The sequence below is a fragment of the Gossypium raimondii genome, chromosome 10 (genome assembly GCF_025698545.1).
Source record: "Gossypium raimondii isolate GPD5lz chromosome 10, ASM2569854v1, whole genome shotgun sequence".
Classification (NCBI taxonomy): Eukaryota; Viridiplantae; Streptophyta; class Magnoliopsida; order Malvales; family Malvaceae; genus Gossypium; species Gossypium raimondii.
In genome coordinates, this window is record NC_068574.1 from 13,184,521 (window position 1) to 13,196,389 (window position 11,869).

Here is an 11,869-nt window from a genome sequence, read left to right on the forward strand (position 1 = left end):
GTTGGGATTTTGTTTGGAAAAACATACTTTGTTTTTGTGTTTCCAATTGTGCCACAAGACTAAGATCCAACCATTAGTAAATGGATATTTGGTCAAGATCGGATTGGTGGTAATCATGCACCCAGTGGCTTACCCATTCCTAGATGTTAGAGATCCCAATGTGATCCGTTCGTATGGACTGTTTAGTGCAAAACTAGACGGCTTTGGAGAATGGGCATGTCCTGAGTAGATGATCTAAGGATTCATCATTATGTTCACATAATGGGTAGTGAAATACTATGGTTATTCGACGATTGTTGAGGGCCTTTCGTAGAGGGAGACTATTATGGCATATCTTCCCCAAAAACATGAGAATCCTTGGGGGAACCTGGATTTTTCAAAGAACCCTTTAATTGATGCGCTATGTATTATTGGTGGTTCTCGTCTAACATTGGCTTAGTAGGAAGCGCTATGCAACCTTATAAGAGAATTGACTAAAGAAGTTAAATTTCCAAACATACTTGTCCTGTCCTAGGGCTATTGTGAATCCACGGGACTTGAGTTCCTGATTTCAATAATTGCCAATCTGCTTTCATATGCGAAGTGTGTCCAATTAGTGAAAGTGTATGTCCCATAATTCTGAGGCTAATGTGTCAATTGAGCTCGTTAGTGGTTGTTTATGTAGTGTCATACTGTTTCCAATTATTGAGATCCTTTCCACGTTTCAAATTTGAATGTCCATTCCTTGGATGCATACGTCTCTTCCTTTTAGGATGTTTTTCCAAGTCTAGGAATTTGTAAGGGGTTCTTGCATTGAGAGAAAATATTGGGAAGTTCAATATTTAGTGAGTAACATGGACTGAGATAAGAAGTGGGGTTGTATGAGTATACGTCATGCTTGCTTGCAAAAGAGTGCATCATTCATGAGTTTCGTTTTCTTTATGCCTAAGACTCTTAGGGCTTGAGTTGGCAAAGTTGATCCCAATTGCACATATGAAGTTTTTGATTATTAGTATTATAACCCACCAAAAGTCTCGAATAATTCTATTGATTTGGCAAGTCACTAATTTGGTTGCTTTAGTAAAAGATAAGGTATATAACTGGAACGAAAAAAATGTGCAAGTGTACATAATCGTAATAAGTAATAAAGTGACAAGTATATTGAGTTATCGTCTCCACAAGAACTATACAAATAAATATTTATGAAATATAAACTTAAGCAAATTGGTAGTGGAAAAAATATTTTGAAGGAAATGAGCTATTTCCTAAATTAATTAAGAATTAAATTTAAGTAAGTTGAAAACACAAAATAAAGGCAAGTCTTTAACAAATTTAATTAATATGACATAGGTGTGTTAGATTAATCTTATTCTTTGATTTAGAATTATTAAAACAACGTTCATGACGTTACGGATAATTCCATGGCAACTTGGTTCTTTGTTAACCGATGTAGAAATACTTATTAAAATTAAGTAACATTTCTAGCATATGTCTATGTTAAATCAATTAACTAATTTTCATAAACATGCATAAGGCAGTGAAGTAACAATATATTTCTATGTGAAACAAGTTTAATCACAACAATCTTTAGGTTATGCAAGGTAATAATAATGGTTTATACTATTACTCATTTAATCTAATTTTATACTTAAGAAGATTCAACATGCACCTTTTAGATATTAGGTCAATTAATTATAATTTCAATCGATTAAATAATTAATTCAATTGCAATCGATACAATTATAATGCAAGAGTAATATAAGCCTGATTTTATCTAAATGAACAAATTACCAAGACCTATAACATCACAGACACAATTTCAATAATTTAAATAAGCAGAATGCAATCAATCTAATACAAACGCAATTTAAGTCATTTTAATTAAAATCAGAAACATCAAAACAATTAGCATTCATGTTCATAATCTGAAAACAAATTAAAAAGAAATGAGAGAAAGAGACTAAAAGACAAATCCAGTGTTCTCCGAAGTCAAGCTAGTGTGCATCCCTTTCTTCTTTCTACTTTTTTCTGTCAACAAAAGGCTCCAAGATGCTAATTGTTGCTGTTCCAAGGACTTGCAATACTCTTTTTCAAGAGGGGAAAATCAGAAATGGGGAAGGGAAAGTTTGAGAGAGCAAAGGGGAGAAGAGATGAGAGGTGAATGAATGAGTGATGAATGAAAGGCAAGGAGGGTGATTATTTATACAAGTTTGGGACGACTAAAAATAGCATGGGAGAGCCTTAATTTTCTCCTCCCACGTGTAGGAAGAGAGGGTTGAGTGGCTTTACTAAAATTAACTTGGTGCCATAAAGTGAAGGCTTGAAAAGTGGAGAGGTTGGAACGGTTTTGCGAAAAGGTGAGGGGTTGTTTTGTAATTATTTTTAATCATCTTTGAGAGCTATTTGGGCAAGGGATGGACGATTTTAGGCTACTTCTTGGGCATGTGCTTCTTCCTTCCTCAGTTGGTCACTTTGGGCCCTTTCTTTAGCATCAGGCTGTCCAAATTTGTCGACCCAATTTTTAATCGGAGCAAACTAATTTTTTAGAGACTCTGAATATGTCAATTTGAGGCGTGCATGGCTGTTAATTCATCAGCTAATGCTTCAGAGATGCTCCAACAATTTAATCCTCCCAAGGTGACTTCAAGGTTGATTTTGCTTCCATTACACAAAATTGCTCAAAATTGACAAAATTACATAAATTTAATATCAAAATAGCTAAAAATCAAGATGTGTCTTAAATCATGTTCAATTTATTTATTTTATAACGAAAGTACAAAATTCGATAAAAAACTTGGAATTTGCATGAATTAAAAGTCGAATAGGTATTCCAAGCTGCTTCGATGACTACACAACATTGGATTTGTATTGCACATAATTTCAAAGCGAATGTTTGGAAATTGAGTAGTGTTAGATGACAAAAGAACAAGAAGAAGAAACTTTCCTTAGATTTCAGAAAATGTGTATAAAACAGAATGCTATGACTATTTAACATAGCAATGTAACTGTACTAGAAATAACAACAACAACTATATTAACAAGATAACTACTTTAACTAACTAAGTCAATAACAGTAAACATTGGAGTACTTATAACATTCCCCATGCTTGGTGACTTTTTTCCTTCTTTGTAACTTCATGACTATTGGTAAGGACTTTAAGTTTACTTCTGAACTTGGTGAACAATCCTGCTGATAATGGTTTAGTAAAGATGTCTGCAATCTGATCTTGACTTGGAACATGACCAACCTGAAGTGAACCATCTGCAACTCTTTCTCTAACAAAAAATAGATCCAACTCTACATGCTTAAATTTGGAATGCAAATAGGATTCTCTGCAACAGCAGCAGCTACTGAACTATCAACCATACCAAGGCTTTGTTCTTAATTGGGACATATAATTCAGATAACAGAGATTGGATCCAAATATTTCTGCTGTGACATGTGCAAGGCTTCTGTACTCAGCCTCAGCTGTGGACCTCAAGACTATTTGTTGTTTCCTTGAACTCCAGGAAACTGGGTTCCCTCCAAAGAATACACAATATCCTGAAGTAAACCTTCGATCATCAACATACGAACCCAAACTCACATCTGAGTAACCTTCAAGTAAGAGCTTCAAAGCTCGAGTGAAACATAACCCGTGATCCAAGGTGTCCTACAAATAATGCAAGATCCTCTTGATAGCTTTAAAATAAGAATCCAATGGTTTGTGCATGAACTGACACACTTTATTCACAGATAAGGTAATATCTGGCCTTGTGATCACAACGTATTATAGAGCACCTACTATACTCCTGTAAAGAGATTCATCTTCAATAGGGCTTCCAACTTGAGCAAACAGACTACATGTAGTCACCATTGGCATGGGGGATCCATTCGACTTGTCCATGGATGCTCTCCGAAGAAGATCAAGAATATATTTTTTCTAATTGAGGAAAAGACCATTTAAAGTGTAAGTAACTTCAATGCCCAGAAAATAGCTTAGCTGTCCTAAGTCGTTCAAAGAAAATTAATTATCGAGTTCCTTAATAAATCAATTTATCGTATGATAGTCATTCCCAGTGACAATGATGTCATCTACATACACCATAACATAAAATAGCTGAGACCCCTCATGATGAATAAAGAAAGAATTATCAGCCTTTGACACCTCAAACTTAGTAGCTACAAGGAACTCCTTTAGCTTATGGAACCAGGCTCGAGGTGCGTGCTTGAGACCGTATAATGCTGATAAGCCATAAAAGTAACATATTTTTAATCTCTTTCTTGATGCGTTTTTGGATGATTTATTATGTAAATTAGTGAATTTGATGCTTCTAATCCTTTAAATTCAGGTTTCTATACTTAGGTAGGCATAGGGGAGTGAAAGAAGCCAAAATCAAACATAAAAAGCTATTTTCAAGATCCACATGGGCTAGGCATTTCCACACAGGCTGGACACGCTCACACGGGCTAGCCACATGCCCATGTGCTAGCCCTGTCGGTATCGGACCCTGCTTTCCAAATACACGAAAAAACTCAATTTTTAGGCTTTTTGGGCATTTTAAAGTCTATAAATACATATTAGAAGAAGATCGAAGAGAGCGCTCAAAGAAGATTGAAGAAAAGACTCGAAGAACGCCATCAGAATCAACTCGGAAGCAGATCATCTTCAAGATTGAAGATCTCTATTTAATTTCCGTCAAAGTTTTATTAAGTTTCTTTATGTCTTGTTGTTATCCTAATTTTGAGATGTTTTCATTCCAGATTATGAACTAAATTCCCTAGATACCTAGGTAAGATGAAACTTATGATGAATCTTATTATTTGATTTCTGATTTACATGATAAATACTTGATTCTTGTTCTAAATTATGTATGCTTATTTTGTGTTTTAATATTTTCAGGATATTAATTCATGTTTAATGTGCATATTTCAGTGGAGCAAAAGTCCCTATGTAAGAGTAGATCTAGCATAATTGAGTGGAGTTGCATGCAATCCTAGAAATAGGACGACATAAATCTACTGGATTAGAGTCAAATCTAATAGGGGAATCCATAGATCGAGTTAATGCGACAATAGAGGTTTTAACTAGAAAGAGATTTCAATTAATCAACCTAGAGTCAGTTGTTCTTACTCTCGAAAAAGATATTAACATAATTTAGGGATTTTTACGGATCAAGACACAAGTGAATAAATTGTTTAATTCAGATTCAGAATAATAGGTGAAGTCTAGGGGATTCTTTCCTGGGTATTGTCTTTCTTATTGGTTATCTTCGATTATTTTCCCATTTCATTCTCTGTTGCGTTCGTAGTTAAATTAGATTAGTAAATTTAGATTAAAAACAATCACTTCAATTTATCAACTAAATAATAGAAAAACGATAATTATTAGTACTCTTTGTCCTCGTGGATACGATATTCCCTACTCACCATAGCTATACTATTGTTCGATAGGTGCGCTTGCCTTTGTCGTAAATATAGTTAGTTTAGTGACCATCAAATGCCTTTTTTTGCTTGCATACCAGCTATTGTCCACTACTCCCTTATTGCTCAAAGCCTAGTGGTTGCACCATGTAAATTTCTTCATGCAGATCACCATTTAGAAAAGCATTATTTATGTCCACTTGTTTGAGAGATCGCCCCATCGAGATAGCTAGGGCAAGAACCACCATAATTGTAATTGGTTTAACCACAAGACTACAAGTCTCCTGGAAATCAACACCTGCTTCTTGAAGGCAACCCTTAACCACTAACCTGCCTTTGAATCTAGCCATCGAGCCATCAGTATTCCTTTTGACTTTAAAAATCCATTTACAACCTACTGTTTTACATTCCTCAGGTAAAGGCATTAGCTCCCAAGTCTGATTAGTGATTAAGGCATCATATTCTTTCTTTGCAGCCTTTGTCTAAGCACTTTTGAATGCCTCTGCAATAGATATGGGCTCCTTCTCCGTGAGAACTGTCGAGAACACATGAGGCTTATAGATTCTATTCTTCGACCGAGTTTGTTTGGATGCAAATTTAAAGTGGTGTGTAAAGGTGAAACAGACCTGTCACAACCTATAAGTGGTGGTTCAAATGGAGGAGGGCTAGTATCACTGACACAAGCAATTGCTGATGGATCTTCAATTTGAATTTGTCCCTCAGTAGGAGATTTAGACACAATAACCCTTGTTGTTGAAGAAGGACTTGCTATAGAAGAGACTCGTGGTAAAACTGATGCTGGAGTAGAGGCACGATTACAGAAACAAGAGACTGCTGATGCAAATGCACTTTGGAGCCCAATCGAGACTGTGAAGAAAAATTCCACTGAAAGGGAAACTTATACTCATCAAAGACAACATGTCGAGAAACAAATAAAAGACTTGCTTCATCAAGACACTTGTAGCCTTTTTGATTTGTAGCAAAACCAAGAAAAATACACTTTTTAGATCAAAACTGAAATTTATGTTGATTGAAAGGCCATAAATAAGGGAAACAAATACATCTAAACACTCGAAGTTGTGAGTGAACAACTTTGAATTTGTAAAGCTTCCCATAAAGGGTACATCCTTGTAGAACAGTGGTAGGTAACCTATTTACCAGATGTACTGCATGAGAAAAGGCACATGACCAAAATTCTAGAGGCATAGATGTCTACGCCAAAAGAGTCAGTCCAATGTCAACAACATGTCTATGTTTCCTCTCAGCTACTCCATTCTACTCAGAGGTATGTGGACATGTGACCCTGTGTTAAATTCCTAATCGAGAGAGTTCCTTCGAGGGAGAACGATACTCCCTGCCCTAGTCGCTTTGAAAAATTTTAATTGAACAACCAAACTAAACTTGAACAAACTTCTGAAAGTGAAGAAAACAGCTTAAGACTTCAAATTTATTCTTTCGGAAATAAAACCGGGTATATCTGTTATACATGTTAATAAAAAAAACATAGTAGAGAAAACCATCTGATTGGTTGTGTGCTGGTCCCCAAACATCTAACACAATTAACTCAAAAGGTAAATAGTTTATTATTTTGGAATAGTCAAAAAGCAACTTGTGAGCTTTGCCTAGTTGACAAGATGAACACACGTGAGGTAATCCATTATTATTGAAAACAATATTACAATCACGCTAAACTCGACCAAGTGTGTTATTACACGGATGACTGAGTCGTTTATGCCACAACTCAGGAAGTCCTTGTTGAATAGTGTATGCTAGCTGTGGTGCTGAACCTCGTATCCTAGCAGCCACATTAGTAATTGACCTAGAAGCTGCTTAATAAATATCAAATTTATAGAGTCCATCATGCATGTGGACCACTAGTAGTGTTCTCTCTGTCTGAATATCGTTCACAAAGTAAAGAAAAGGATGAAACTCAAAATAAACGTCATTGTCTTTTGCAAACTGTTCCACTAATAGTAAATTCTTACAAATAGTTGGAACATGAAATACATTCTTGAGTTGCAAAATCCTAGTACCAGCCAATAGAGTAAAATACCCTACATTAGCTACAGACTTTGATTCACCATTTCTCATAGACACCTTACTTATACCTGTATAAGTCGATGTATTGGTGAGATTGGCCATGTTAGAGGTAATCTGATTAGTTTTTTCTAAGTCAGGGTACCAAGTTTGATCGATGTTGACAGAAGAAGAGTCTCAAAGGTTGCTTTAAGTGGACTAAAAATGAGGTTGTAGAGATGAAACAGACGAGCCACAACAATTAGAGAGAGTGGAGCAATAAGGTGCTTGCCCATTAAAATGATGATAGTTAATTGACATAAAAGAGCCTTGATCGGTACCAAAAAAATTCTCATTAAATCGGTAATAGTAGGTTTGAACCACATGACCAACTTTGCCATATAACTGACACTGTGGCCGAGAACGAGACCAGCTATGACCATCACCACTATATCTACCTCGAGACCAACCTCTTCCATGCCCTCTGTGTCCATACTTGAACTCGTGATAATAACTCCTAGAATCTGCAGCTTGTTTTGATCGATCATCTCATTTTTGTTGATATGCCAAATTGGCCTGTAGAGGGACTTCAATGAGTAAGGCCAGCTGCCTTGCCTCGCAATGAAGAAGTATCTTCAAGAAATCAAGTTTATTACATATATTTGTTTTAGTTTATTACATATTTACGCCATAGTACGGGTTTCAAATAGAAAACAGAGATCAACACCATATATCGGGTCAGCTTCTGACAGCTTAGGAATATTCGAGTTTGATCCAATCCTCGATATTCTAACACAAGATGATCATTCCTTTATAGAAAGCTATTGCGGGCAAGCCTGTCGAAGCCCATTTGCAGTTGGGATGGGTGGGGGAAGTTTGAAGTTCTATGAGCGGGTTGCGCGAAGTTGATGCCCCCTAGTTTCACGGTGTTGACCAACTTCATTGACAGTGAAGACCTGCATTCAGGCATAGACAGTGTTGCGTATTAAAGGGTCGTCGGAGTCATCATTATTTTTCGTCTTTCTGTTTGAGCTGGAGGAACCAGATTTAGTGGCTAGAGTGAGCGTCGTTACTTTTTCTTTGTCTATCGGGTTTGATAGTAGATAGGGATAGGTGATGGAGGGTGCCTTTAGGTTCGTTGATGCGGATGCCTGGGTTCCAAGTCTTAGAATTCATGACTCGGTCGTTACCATTAGCCTACTCCATATCACAAAATTGTCAGATTGGGATAAGAAACTGTTGTTCAAGTTTCGAACCTGGAAGCCGAAGTGCAAGGTTGTTTGCTGGGCATTGCCCCCACTTCTTCTAGCAGTTCTGGCAGCATTGTTACTGCGCAAGTGATGCAATAGTTTGCATTGGTAGCGCCCATTTGTGACTCCCATAAGGCCTTCTGGGGTGACAATGTGTTGAGGCTGGTTGTTTCGCGGTTGGGTGATAACATTTCGATATAAGTTACTGTGGTGGTAAATGTCATCGAATACGTCATATTGTTGCATGCAATTGTAGGTTGTTAAAATCTATAACGAACAAGGTAATTTATATTGATCATGAAAAATATGTATGTATTTCTTCCCTTTACAATCACAATATTTATAGAGTATATGAGTTAGCTACTGTTCATAACTGCTGCTAACAGTATTAACAGACTGAAATGAATAACAAACTAACCGCTGAACTAACTCCTAACATACTAGTGGTTGTTACTTTGTACTTTAACATTCACCCATCTTCTTGACAGGTAAAACCTGAAGAAGACTTCTAAACCGAGCAAAAGATGAAACAGACAAAGGCTTAGCAAGAATGTCAGCAACCTGATCACACGCAGGCACCTCACCCACAACTATGGACCCATCAGCAACTCTCTCACGTACAAAGAACAAATCAAGCTCTACATATTTAAACTTAATATGTAAAAAAAGATTCGCAGCAACTGCGACTACACTTGAGTTGTTACACCAGACAGTAGGTGAATCATCATATTGAAGTTGTAATTCCTTTAGCAATGAAGTCAGCCAAACAACATCACTTGTTGTTGCAGCAAGACTTCGATATTCAACTTTAGCTATGGATCAAGAAACAACTTGTTGTTTCTTGGAACACCATGATACTAGGTTGTGACCAAAATATACACAGTAGCCAGTTATGGATCGACGATCATCAAAATCTAGCCCCAATTTGCATCAGCATAACCAACTAAAGAGAGCCGAGTAGATAGACGAAACACAATCCCATAGTCCAGAATACCACAAAGATATCGCAATATGTATTTTAATGCAACCAGATGTATAGTAGTGGGTGCATGCATAAACTGGCAGATGTGATTTACTGTGTAAACAATATCAGACCGAGTTAGAACCACATATTGTAGTGGCCTTGTAAGACTTTTATATTCAGTGGGGTCAGGAGGACGTTTCTCGTCATCCTTAGACAAAGACAAGGAGCTAATCAGAGGAGTATGAATGCTCTTTGCATGAGTTAGAGGACACTTGTCAAGCAGATCACGAATGTACTTCTGCTGACATAGATGAATACACCCATCAGAAGAACGAGTAACCTCAATTCCAAGGAAGGAATGAAGATCAACCATATGTTTAAGTGAAAATTCCTTATGCAACTGTTGAACAAAACTTTCTATACATGTAGGCACGCTTCCAGTAACAATAATATCATCCACATACACAAGAACATAAATAGTGAAAGAAGGTGTAACTTGTACAAATAATGACGCATCAGAATTTGATATAAGAAAACCAATTGAAAGTAGAAAACACTTTAATTTGTTAAACCAAGCACGTGGACCTATCGGAGCCCATACAACGCCTTCTTTAGATGACACACCGAAGGTTTGCTATCAGGACTAAACTGAACATACCTTAGAGATTGTTGCATAAACACTTCATCAGTAAGATCACCATTTAAAAAAGCATTATTGACATCTACCTAGCGAAGCTACCAACCTTTTGAAATAGCAACTGATAGTATGACTCGAATAGTAGCAGGTTTGACCACCGGATTAAACGTTTCCTTGAAATCACACTTAGGTACCTGAGAACACCCTTTAGCCACTAATCGAGCCTTTCGACGGGCAATCGTGCAATCCAAATTTTTGTTTACTTTGAAGAGCCATTTATGCCCGATCACTGTTTGACCACTTGGTAATTGAACAAATTTCTAGGTGGAATTGTTAATGAGAGCATCATATTCAGCCTGAGCAGTAGCATGCCATTCTGTGGTAGAAAATACTTCTTCAATCGTATGAGGCTAAATAGCTTCAGCTAATAGTGCCTTGGGTTTAAATATGCTAGCCTTAGACTTAGTAACCATTGAATGTGTATTACCTGGAGGTAACAGAGAGCCCTGACCAGGAGAAGAATATAGGGGGTTTGTTGATGATGATGAAGGTGGGGGGTTTGGTGATGATGATGAAGGTAACAGAACAGTAGGAAATTATAGAGTGTTAGTAGGTATATTATCATGAAGAGAACATAATGAAGGGCCAGAGTTTAGGTTATCCTAAGGAATTACAGAGGTAAATGGACTTTGATCAGAAGGAGAGGACAACTCAAGAGGTTGAACAAACGAGGGCTCTGTGAGCTAAGAGTTGAAAGGCTGAACAAGTGGAACATATGTTGGTGAAAAAACTTCCCAGAAAATGATAAGAAGCCTCCCAGACTAGACTTAGTAAATAGAAATCGATGTTCATCAAACACAACATGACGAGAGATAACGATCTTGCCATCTGGTGTGAGATATTGATAACCTTTATGTTGAGAGCTATATCCCAAAAATGTACATAGTTGAGAACGAAAATCCAACTTGTGACGCAAAAAAGGACACAAATATGGAAAACAACACGCAAACACTCGTAAATGATCATACGTTAAATCTTTCTCATGTAGAACCTTGTACAAATATTATCCTTTTAACACCGAGGTAGGAAGACGATTGATAAGATAAACAGCACCACTGAATGCATAACCCCAATATTCCATAGAAATATTTACTTGGGCCAAGAGAGTAAGACCCATGTCAACAATATGTCGGTGTTTACGCTCAGCCACACCATTCTGTTCAGACGTATAAGGGCAAGACACACTATGAATTACCCCTTGATTTGCCAAAACGGAAGTGAAAGCTTAAAACTCACCCCCCAATCACTCTAGAATTGGTGGATATTTTTTCCAAACTGAGTTTTGATTAACTGCTGGAACTGAATAAAACACTCATTACCTGAGACTTCTGCCGAATAAGATACATCAAAGTAAAACGAGTACACATATAAATAAACGAGACATAATATCAATTTCGTCCACAAGCGACTTATGCAGGTCCCCATAGGTCGGAGACTACCAAATCAAAAGGATCAGTATATTCAGTAGTAGAATTTGGAAATGACAACTTATGAGACTTTCCTTTTTGACAGACAACACAAACATTATCAAGGTAAAGCTTATTATAAGCAATATTGCA